Below are 12,540 nucleotides of genomic sequence, written 5' to 3'. Positions count from 1 at the left end.
CAAAACTTGACACCCCAAAGTCGGAACACAAAAACCATGACACACACCAAAGTCAGAACACAAAAGTCATGACACACACCAAAGTCAGAACACAAAAACCAAGACACACACAAAAGTCAGAACACAAAAGTCGTGACACACGCCACCGTAGAAATATAACCTTAACCTGCGTTGTAAAAGCGCAGCTAAGGAATCTAACCAAGATTTTGTTGAGTCAATACGAATCATCATAAATTACCTTATTGTAGTATCCATAAAATACGAACCACGTTCTTTGCAAAATAGAAGTTTCGTTAGGCTTAAGCATGGTGAAAAAGATTTTGGCTTGGCATAATTGAGTTCAATCGCATCAACAACGCAAGGTTCAGTTGAAAACATCCATAGAATAGAGGATTTTAGGTTCGGCCTGAATCAGCCGAAATTATTCGGCAATATGGTTTCGGCCCGAACTTTTTTAGGCGGGTTCGGTGCATCACAACTATAAATGGCTTCAACATTGTATTTATCTTGGATAGCGACTCCCACTGGGGAAAATTATGAAACGTTTGTTGGTTTTGATACCATGCAATGTCTTAGGCACGGCGCGGGCCACGGAAAAATGCCACATTTTGACCGCGGGCCGAGTGTTGGAGACCACTGCTATAACGTGTGGTCACTGATCTCTATAAACCCTGGATTGCGCTACTGGCCGCAGGGGCGGCACGTGCTAGAGTGCTGCGGAGCTGCAGCACCCCCTAGATATTTTTGCTTAATACATCTACCATAATATTACAAATAACTTTCATTATTTTTAATTTTATATTCCTTAGCAATATATAATAAGCATAATTTTCGCCCTAATCACCTTTTTTTCATTAAAAATTTTTTTTTTTGGAAACACTAATGTATATCTATGCTGGAACTGCAGCTCCAGTTTTCTGACGTTTCGTGACGTTCATGACGTTTTGCGGTTCTGCGCATGCGCACTTTGAAAAGCTACATGCTGGGCGAAATAGGAGCCAGGGTGCTGCGGCTCGCGCAGCTCCACCAATCACGTAGCGTGTGACCTAGGCACCCGGAAGTAGTTGTCTGTTCCGCGTTTATTGTGTGCCAAAGCAAATCACGTGTACCATCAGGTTCGACAATGAGTACAGTACGACAGTTATTCTTTTTTAATCATTTTTACAGTTTTTGATTGAAAGGTTAATCATGGCTTTTCAAGATTCTAATTCGATGACTGTAAGTGCGCTTCAGCAACTTAAGATTTCGCAGTTATCAAGTGCTGAAAAGGTAAGTATAAAGAAAAAAGGGCGTCCGACGCCTGATATTCAACTTTGTCAGCCAGGAATGAGCCACAACAAGAAATATATACGCAGTATTAATTCTGAATGGTATCAAAAGAAAAAATGGCTTTGTGGTTGTGAAGTTAAAAATGCACTGTTCTGTTTTCCATGTTTGCTGTTTGGAGGTGATGAAAAATGCTGGACACAGGATGGTTTTACAAATGTAGCCAAAATAGGTGAGAAAGCAGAAAAACATGAGAAGTCAAAGAAGCATGTGGACAATGATGTTTCACTTTCACTTTTGGGAACTGTAAATATTAAGGAAAAACTTAGTGAGGCTTATATAGACTTTCAATTATTGAAAGAGTATTGATATAATGGACATGTACTGTTTGTCTAAACCAGTGGTTCCCAAACTTTATCTACTCGCGTACCATTTTTTTGTTCATGCAGCGTTCTCGTACCACCTACTATAATTATTAGAAAACTCCAGAATTCACTAATAAAAAATGACATGCAAAATGTTTAATGAATACCATTGAATGAGATAATTAAGACCCTCAAGTCAAAATTAACAAAACCACAAGACAATTTTAATGAGACGGATGAAGTTGTTTTTTTTCGACCAGTTGGTCGATGCGAGGAATCACTTTGCTGACAGCGCATCGAAAGTCATGTCCAGGCGCAACAAGACGGTTCCGTTTCTTCGATTTAATAGTCATCATAGCAGAGAACCCCTGCTCGCACTCCCACGTAGACGGAAAAATTAATAACTGGGGAACAGCGTGACTGGCTAGCGTAGGATACGATGACACCATACTCAGCCAGAAGTTTAGAGGACAACATTCCTTGTACTTCGCTTTTGCTGCCTCATCAGCTTGAATGTCTATTAGCTCCTCTTGTTCCCCGGTTCCCACAGGCACATCGGCTGGATCAACGAAGAACGGGTTCGCGGAGTAAGCACAGCATGCAAAGTCCGGGAAGTAATGCATCAATTCAGTCTTGAGTTGTGAAAGATGACAGACAATTTCTTTGGAAATTTCGTCGTTAGGTTTGTTCTCGAAGGTATCCGTGACTTTGAACATTCCGTAACTTTTGTTCTCAACATTCTTAATCCAGAGGTCCAGCTTCCGAACAAACGCTCTAAGCTTTGAGATGAATTCTGTTACAGTTCGGTTGGGTCCTTGCAACCACAGGTTAAAGTTGTTTAGGACTTCAAAAATATCTGCTAAGTAGGCCAATCTCAAAATAAATTCTTCACTCTCCAAATCTGTTTGAAAATCGTGATTCTTCTCCTTGCAAAATTGAAGCAGTTCATCGCGCAGTTCGAACAGACGCCTTGTTGCATTACCTCGGGAGAGCCAGCGCACTTCCGTATAGTAGAGAAGACAAGTGTGATCGGAGCTTAAATCTTCACAGAGACGCTTGAACAACCGAGTATTCAGGGCTGACGACTTAACAAAATTTACGATCTTGATAACTCGCTGCAAGCATGATAACATATTGGGAGGGAGCACCTTAGCGCAAAGGGCAAATCTATGAATGAAGCAATGCACAATAACGGTGTGGGAAGCCACAGCTTTTACATGGGCCGTAAACCCCGATTTTCGCCCAAGCATAGACGGAGCCCCGTCTGTTGTGCATCCAACCAACTTTCCCCAGTCCAATCCATTCAGTCTGAAAAAATCGTTAACGATGTTAAAAATATCCTTTCCTCTTGTTGTACTGGGAAGATCCTGGCTCATAAGTAGCTCCGTCTTGACAGAATGATCTTGCGTAAAACGAACATAAACAAGTAACTGACAGCAGTTGGTTACGTCCGTTGACTCGTCCAGTTGAATTGAAAACCCAAACTTTGAGGATTTAACTCCTGCAATTACTTGGTCAGCGATATCGACTGACATTTCCTCTATTCGATTCTTCACAGTGTTGTTAGATAGGGCCACACTATCAAGCTTTGCAACCGCTTCCTCTCCAATCACTTGTCTAACCAAGATCTTCGCTGCTGGCATTATGAGAGACTGCGATTGTATGCGCCTTCATGTTTTTAGCCACCAGGAGGGAGACTTCATACGACGCTTTAACAATGCCCCTTTTCCTCTGGTAAATAGTGCCAGTTTTGTCCAATCGTTGCCGCTTAACATTCTCGCCAAGTCGCTGAAAGTAACTGGCATATCGGTCCTTGTTGCAAGCATGATTTGTCTCCAGATGGCGTTTGAGCAGACTGGGTTTCATTGCTGCATTAGCAAGAGTCTTCATGCATACTACACACTGCGGCAGTAACTCTCCTCTGTGCTCGATAGCTATGAACCCGTACTTTATATAATCGGGGCTATACTTTCGTTTTGACATGTTACTAAACTTCACCAACTAACTTTACCTTAGTAACTTTAGCCTTTAGTAACCAAAGGCTCGTAAATATTAAACAAAAATTAGTCAAATTTTTACCGCCCTCGCTACAGTGCTACTGTCAACACAACTAGTAGCTTATTACAAAAACTGACTTTAAGGATTTGTTACGTCGTAATAACAGATTCATTACGTCATAATAAACCTATTTCGTCACAAAGAAACCCTGCTTTACAGTTCAATGCGTCAATACATCAAGAAATTGGAATTTAGTAGGGAATATAGTATGAAATTTCACGCTCTACGTAACTTATGTGACTTAAAATAATGCTTACGATAATTACTAGAAGATCATTTGCGATCGTTTGGTGTGAACTTAATAAGTTGCTCGCGTACCACCTTGGAGACCTTCGCGTACCACTAGTGGTACGCGTACCATAGTTTGGGAACCACTGGTCTAAACAGTAGCTGCTAAATTGCTTCACAGGAAGTGTTTCTTAAGAATGAACATTCTACAGACAAGATAGTAGTGACCACCAAGCACATCCTATTGTTGACAAAGAAATACTAGTTACTGAAATGAAAATGTTTCTGAAGATCTGATGTTCATGATTACTTTGAAAATAATCTAGAATCTAGATGATGTTTAGACAAGTGAAATTACTAGGATGAAAAATCCTTTTTGCTGTTTCCATGAGTCCTTCAAAGGCAAAACAGTTTGGATGCAAACCTTTGTTAGGAACACCTTTATTTCCAAAAGACTTGCACTTGCAGTGCTATAGTACTACTAAATAGAAAAACAGTTTCTCAGTTGTCAATTGGAATCAAGGAAGAAGCTATCAATTATCATGCCCAAACTATAACTTTATGATTCATTTTGGTTGTAAAAAGGAAGCACAAGGTTTAATAATATGGTTTAAATTTAAGTGAGAGTGTTGTAAATTTTAAAGCTTAAAGGAGTTTTGCACTTAAAAAAAGCAATTATAAGCTATTTGCCAGCAAATAAAGCAGCAATTATAGCAGTTAAAAATCTGAAAGACAAATAATAGTCTGTACACAAAAATTCAAAAAAAGATGTTAAAATAAACAAGTTCTGACACAAATGTAAAGTGGTTGTTAAATTTGTCAGTTATGATACAAATAAACAGCTGTATGGCTAGTTTTTTGTGTGACAATTATAATCTGTGAAGTGTCATATAATATGTTGAAAACGCTGACTGTGACCATAAGGTTACTTAAATGAAACATGACCATTTTTTTAAATGTTGTCGAACTGAAATAATTCGACCTTTTTCGAATCATTACTTTTTTTTCTATATTCTTGTTGTGTTTTACCGTATTTACAACCGCTTAGTTTCGAGTCAGTATCACGTGTGTTTTTGTTCCACATTATTACTGCATGTTATGGTGTTTAGCCGTCGCTGTGCAAGTAAACAAAATACACAAATGATACCGTCTGCTGTTTACACTCGTGTACATTATTGCGTAACAAAAATTACGTCACAATGGAGTTTCTGATTAAGATTTGTATTACTTGTTTTTCTACACAAAACAATGGCTAGAAAACTATAAATGTAGGTTTTCTATATATTGCCAACTTATATATGTTCAATAAAGGCTAAAATTTTGAGCAGCACCCCCACAAATTTTAGGCACGAGCCGCCACTGACTGGCCGTCACGGTTGAAGCAAATTGAAGCGTAATGGCGGCTGCAAAAGCAACAGGGGTTGTAACCAAAAATTGCCACTTGCCACTTGCCACCGGTTCAGTGGCAATTGCCACCGGTTCAGTGGCAATTGCCACCGATTCAGTGGCAAGTGTTTCGGTTGTCACCGGTTTCGGTGGCAAGTCGGTTTGGTTTTGGTGACAAGTGCAAAGTAAATCAATTGATACAAATTGTTCCCGATCGTTGACAAGCTATTAAGTCGCAAGTTGCTGTGGAGTGTGGTGTCTTTACCAGGAGCACATGAGATATGGCTTGAAGGAGATATTCTAAGAAGTGGTGTACACAAATGGCATTATTTTATTGGGTATAACGCTAAATTTTTTGGATATAGTTATCATAATTTGTGTGTACTGTGATATGTAAACTTTAAGATCAAACTTATTTTTTATGTTTTTTTGCAATTTTGCTCCTTGTAAACATTATTATTTTTCTTTGTCAATGTGGCTTTTGCAGTATGGATTATAATAAATAAATACAAAATACTTGAATACATTTCGTGAACATTTAGGCAAATTCCTAGGTCAGTGGTTCTTAACCTTTCATGCACTGTACCCCCACCCCCACTTTTGGGCCTCATGGGACCCATAAGTGGTAACCCAGTAAGACTCATGCCCCCCTAGCAAAAATGTATTTGACAAACTTAACTAAATTAAAAAGACCATAAACCACAAAATAGTCGATTAAATTAGGTTATTTAATCATTTGCAACATATAATTAATTATAAGCTTTAAAATAGAAAAGGGCTCACTGACTTTTAGTGGGTGGTTACAGCAAGCGTACACCCATGACTGCCCTAAATACAGCTCCTGGGCCCTGGTTGGAATCCCCTGTCCTAGGCAGATGCACTACAAGCATAAATAAATCATTAATCTTGTTTATTGATGAACTTGCATGAACAAAGAAAATGGGTGCAAATAGGGCATTTATACTTTTGCTGTTGCTCAAGGAGGTGAACAAAATCGTAAGCACATCTAACAAAACAGCAGTAAGAAAAAACATTATGGTTAACGTCTGTGTCACCTTACTGCAAAAACATAATTAAGAGGAAATATAAAGTCCATCTAGTAATTGTCAAATAACATATCATAATGCAGTAACAAACAAAAAGCTTGACAAATGCTTGTGTGTGTGCCAGAGGAGGAGAGTGCTTGCTCGACACTTAACTACAAATTTATTACCTATAAACATTTTTCATTAAAGTATCACATGCTAACACATGATGAGTTGGTAATAGATCACAGAACAACTAAACATCCACGTAAGAAAATATGCTTGGGCGATCGCCAAAAGGACCATTAAAATCCAACATGGAAAGAGTAGTGATGGCACAATAGCTAACCATTCAAGTGTAATGAATAAATGTTGGATAGGGTAAAATTCCATAATAATTCACAAAACTATTATCAATCAATACAATATGCTAAAACAATGAAATATATGTAATGCTTGCATTCCATGGACCAGGTTATGTTCAGTTGCAGGTCAACAATATTGTGATGCAAATCAAATGTCCTTAAATCTTATACTAAAATATGCTTCGTAGAGAATCACACATCAATTCTGAAATGATAAATAGAGCCAGCAATTATACAACAGATACAGAGCAATGTAAGTTTCCTTTGTACTAGAACAAAATTTAAGTCTAAGCAAGATAAAAGTCAAAAATTGTCACTAATTAATTGTTGCTTTCACTCTGAGTCTGATTTAGAATGCAACATCATGGTTTCAATTGACAGCCATGGCGAGTAGACACCACGGCTTTAAGTAGCTGCCATGGCCAGTGGGCATCATGGCTTTAAGTAGCAACCTTGGCCAGAAACATATATGGCGAGAATAAGTTCTGCATCAAGTATTTAAATACCAGGTACAGCAACCTTGATATAAATGTCATAAAAGAACAGCTTATTGTGCATCAACATAGGGCAAAACGGTCCTTGCAACCAAGCAACTGCTAAGGGATTCCTTCACACCCACCACAAGGGATTGTGTGCTAATCAGAGGCAGAGCCAACTTTTTCAGCATGGGGTTATCTTTTCAACATGGCCTAACGATTAAAGTGTCTTAACTCTAAAAAGACAACTCTCCACTTCGTTGATGGGTATCAAGACAACTACATGTGATAAATATGTAATTAGTCCCAAACAAAAAGTTGGAATTGACAGTGTTCACAGTACTTGACTCCCTATAACATTAGCAATTGGGAAAAAAGTAACATAACATGTTTGGCATAGCTTGCTAAAAAAATTACATTTCACTAACTTACATGTTGCTGTCTCAATGAACATAATCGTCTGAGTGTTTGTCTATTTCCACTTTTGCATGTATTTTCATGCTCCTGTGAGACTTTATGTCAGAGAGTTTTTGTATGGTTAAAATCAAATGTTTATGAGACTACTTTTCCATGTTTGAAAGCAAGGTTAAGTCCTTTTACAGATTGAATTAATCTCATTTTCTTAATCTCATTTTCAACTGTCAGCTAAGTCAGGCTCACAATTGTTATGAATTAAGTAGAAATTTCAGCCATTGAAATTTGTAGACTTGTTGTTTTCAACGATTTCAATCTGACCAATTCACAATGGCGGGATTATTCCATGAACACATGCAAATTCGTTGCAAACTAACGACGATGTTAAGTTCAGTAAAAAGGTGTTCGTTTAACTGTTCGTTCGGTAATAAGCGAACTTTTCATTCAGTGGCTACCGAACCTTCAGTGGCAACCAAACCTTCAGTGGCAACCGAACCTTCAGTGGCAAGTCTCATCCGATCGGAACGTTCAGTGGCAAGTCTCATCCGATCTGAACGTTCAGTGGCAAGTCTCTTTGAGTTTGAACACGTCCAGTCATAGAAACCAAATACATTTGACAGACGCAATCATCTACATTATATATACTCATCAAAAAAATTAGCATGCAGAATTTTTCTTTTTCACCTCACCAAAACTCAATCTGAGAGTTTTATTCGCATTATAATCGTCCACGAATGGATATTTGCTTGTCTCGGCATCGAGGTTTACATCTCTTGCCGTTGAGACATTTAACACATTTACTTGCCCCTTGCCAACCAGACTTGTCTACAAAACTTGCCACTTGCCAACAATACTTGCCACTTGCCAACAACGCTTGCCACTTGCCAACAACGCTTGCCACTTGCCAACAAGACTTGCCACCAACACTTGCCACTTGCCAACACCGCTTGCCACTTGCCACAAAAATTTCTTGCTTGCCACCGGATTGAGTGGCAACCGTGGCAAGTGGCAAGTGGCAATTTTTGGTTACGACCCTCACTCTGCAAAAGGAAGCCCCAAAAATGCATTGCGGGCAATGGGGAGAGAGTGGAAAAATGTCGATAAATTTTGTTTCAGGCATTTTTATAGCGATTTTTTCAGATATGATCAGTAGTTTATTAGGACGCATGTTTTCCAGTGTGTAATAACCAATAAATATGCGTAGATTGACTGTGAGGTGTATGTATGTGTACTGGAAATTAAAACGTTTTTAAGTTAGTGTTGAAATAAATCTTTACTGAGTGGTAATGAATGTTTCTTGTGCAATATAAGTAATTTCCGTGCTTTTTTAAGTATTTAGGACTTAAATCCGACAAGACGGCTATTTTTTTTACACAAGGTGATGTGATACTTTGTGTGACATTACCTTACTTATCCAAACTGCTGTTTTTGACTGTCATTAAACTCCAGGAAATTTTGAGGAACAAGTGGTTGGAACGTTTTAATTAAAAACGCAAAATAATAATACAATATTTCAACTATTTTGTTCAAAATATTTTTAACAGTATTTAACTTTTTTTCTTAAATGAGTGCATTTGATTTGGTTGTTTATTATCTAATATAAAATTGGTGTTATTATAAGATTTAAAAATTCTCATGAAGTTGTTTCTAAACATTTCAGACACAATCGGGTTTATGTTTCTCCAATAAGCAACATTAATTGTCTTAGGTAAAGTCCAATGGAAATGTTTTAGTCTCTTCCCACACCCTCAAGCTTCACGACACTGCAAGATACAGCCTTTTTCTACAACAAATACACTATGAAGGAATTGGAATCACATTAAATATTTTGTGTGTGTATACTCTTTTACTAGGACTAAGTATGTCTTGTAATCATCTCTGAAACATAGCCTGTAACATGATATGCTGCACATTTTAAACTTAATTAACAACTTTGAGGTTTTTTTTATCTGGTGAATGCACTATCTGTTATAATGGGATCACCAATAATAGTGATGCATCTGACAATAAATGCAGGATATCTGTATGAACTTGGCTATATAGTGCATTTGTAATCGTTGCCTTCATTCCCGTTTTGCAAGAAAGAATTTAAGTGTTGGAGTGTTGTGCAGGCATGTTTTTTTGCAGGAAATTGCATATTGAATGGAAATAAAACAATATGTCATGATTCTGACTAAAATAGTACATAAATAGGCATCTCATTTGGGTGTGAGGTCTTAAATGCATTTATGTACATGTATCTCTTTTTGGAGTTTAGTTAAGTTTGAGAATTCGAAACATTTTACCAAAAATTTATTCTACACATGTTGGTTGCAAACTGAAAAGGTTACATTAAATAAGCTAAAAAATTGAGCATACTAGGTTTACAGTTTGTAGCATACAAGTAAAAATGTTAAACCTACTGCAACAAACTTTTAAAAAACTTTAAAGTCACATTTTAGTTCCAAGACTTTGGTGACAATTAAAAACAGCAGTTTGGATCAGCACAAGATGATGTTGAATGAAGTATCACATCATCATGTGTGAAGGAAAGAGCCATTTTTGTTGGATTTCTGTCTTAAATATAGAGGAACGCATGTAAACTACTCATATTGAACCAAAAAAACATTTATTACAACTCAGTAAAGATTTATTTCAACACTAACTTAAAAACGTTTTAATTCCCAGTACACATACTTACACCTCACAGTCAATTTACGCATATTTATAGGTTATTACACACTGGAATACATTGCCTAAAACAAAATTTATCGACATTTTTCCACTCTCTTCCCATTGCCCGCAATGCATTTTTGGGGCTTCCTTTTCAGCCGCCATTACGCTTCAATTTGCTTCAAAAACCACCCAACCGTTCAACGGAGTAGCGCAATCCAGGGTTTATAGAGATCAGTGCGTGTGGTACCATATGGTGTTTAGTACCACCCCCAACGCATGTAAGAATATTAAGCCTAAACGGCAGTGGCGGCTCGTGCCTAAAATTTCAGGGGGTGGTGCTCCAAATTTTAGCCTTTATTGAACATATATAAGTTGGAGATATATATAAAAGCCACATTTCTAGTTTTCTAGCCATTGTTTTGTGTAGAAAAACAAGTAATACAAATCTTAATTAGCAACTCCATGGTGACGTAATTTTTGTTACGCAATAATGTACACGAGTGTGAACAGCAGACGGTATCATTTGTGTATTTTGTTTACTTGCACAGCGACGGCTAAACACCATAACATGCAGTAATAATGTGGAACAAAAACACACGTGATACTGACTCGTAACGAAGCCGTTGTAAATACGGTAAAACACAACAACAATAAAGAGAAAAAATAGTTATAAATGAGTCGAAAAAAGGTCGAAGTATTTCAGTTGGACAACATTTGAGAAGAACTGGTTATAAAAATGAACACTAACTAACACACTTGCTATTCGGTCATAAATATGATCATGTTTCATTTAAGTAACTTATAGTCACAGTCAGCGTTTTCAACATATCCTATGACCATGGGCGTCCGCAGGAAAAAATACAGGGGAGGGCAAAACTATCGTAACATCGCCGTTCGATAAACGGTTTTTCAGAACAAAAATCATCTGACTGTGCTACTCATTTTCGCCAATCCCAAAGTAGCAAAATAATACAATAAACACAATATTAAACATCACTGAAGTATGTGGTGATTGGCAAATACTTTTTAACGGAAGTAGGATTTACATTGACGAACCTCATCAGATGTAACAACAAATTCAGTGAAGATATCACATAATGCCTGTTTGACACATCCATCAATGACGTAATAATATGCTTGTTACCGAACTATTGTTAAGTAATAATGTTCGATTCACTTAATTTGTTGTAAAACCTTATTCTGTTCTGTTACAGTTACACTTGTAATGAAGGGGTGGAGACCACGGCGTCTTCAATTTACGTTCCAGGAATAGTTTTTGTATTACACTGTGTGAATGTTTATTTTGTTTTGTTTTAAGTTGCGGATTCTCCGACCGTTTGCGTTTTTCTTTTTTTCCAGGGGGGGGGGGGGGGGCACGTGCCCCTCCTGCCCCCCGCTGCGGACGCCCATGCCTATGACACTTCACAGATTATTGCCACAAAAAAAAACTAGCCATAAAGTTTTTTGTTGGCATCATAACAAATTTAACAACCTCATTACATTTGTGTCAGAACTTGTTTATTTAAACATCTTTTCTTTGAATTTTTGTGTACAGACTAGTATTGTCTTTCAGTTTCTTAACTACTATACTTGATGCTTTATTTGGTGGCAAATAGCTTATTATTCCTTTTTTCAAATTGCAAAACTCCATCATGCTTTGAAATTTACAACACTCTCACTTGAATTTGAACCACGTTATTAAACCTTGTGCTTCCTTTTTACAACTAAACTGAATCGTTAAGTTATAGTTTGGGGAAAATATTTGATCACTTATTCCTTGATTTCCAAATGACAACTATAAGACACTGTTTTTATATTTAGTGCTAGCACTGCACGTCCAAGTCTTTTGGAAATAATGGTGTTTCTTAGAAAAGTTTGCATCCTTTTCAGTGTTGAAAAGAACCATTTTGCCTTTGAAGGACTCATGGAAATTGCAAAAAGGATTTTTCATCTTAGTAATTTTACTTTTCAAAACATCATCTAGATCTGCGGTTCCCAAACTTTTCTAAAAATTTTGCCTGGTGGACCCTTTGCAATTATTTTGATATTTCGCGGCCCCATAAAAAAAAAAAAATGCTATAGGAAAAATGCAAAACCATTGTTTCTTATAGTACACTAGTGCAGTCACGATTCTTTTTAATGTAACAACTTTCTAACTTAGTGGTTTTCAAACTTTTTCATTGTTTTTTTTCAAAACGGATACTTTGCCATTATATCGAGGACTCGCGGACCTTAAGCCTGAAGGTGTATTTTAGCAATATGAAAGTTGATTTACAAAATTTTAGCTTATTAGGTTTGCAAA

The 12,540-nt window shown here is 37.2% G+C and overlaps 1 long non-coding RNA gene and 1 pseudogene across 1 annotated transcript; both read right to left on the bottom strand.

Moving 5' to 3' along the window:
- Window positions 1-1,855: 1,855 nt before the first annotated feature.
- LOC145233503 (zinc finger BED domain-containing protein 5-like) lies at window positions 1,856-3,848 on the bottom strand (annotated as a pseudogene).
- Window positions 3,849-6,196: 2,348 nt separating this feature from the next.
- Window positions 6,197-8,623, bottom strand: LOC145203765 (uncharacterized). The gene is made up of 2 exons (XR_013853392.1): window positions 7,602-8,623; window positions 6,197-6,898 (listed from the first exon to the last, which is right to left on the bottom strand). It is a non-coding gene; the product is annotated as an uncharacterized LOC145203765 (long non-coding RNA).
- Window positions 8,624-12,540: the final 3,917 nt, after the last annotated feature.

The sequence above is a fragment of the Phallusia mammillata genome, chromosome 1 (genome assembly GCF_965637545.1).
Source record: "Phallusia mammillata chromosome 1, kaPhaMamm4.hap1.1, whole genome shotgun sequence".
Lineage (NCBI taxonomy): Eukaryota > Metazoa > Chordata > Ascidiacea > Phlebobranchia > Ascidiidae > Phallusia > Phallusia mammillata.
Note: the sequence above shows the minus strand (reverse complement) of the source record. Positions and strands in the feature narration are given on the sequence as shown.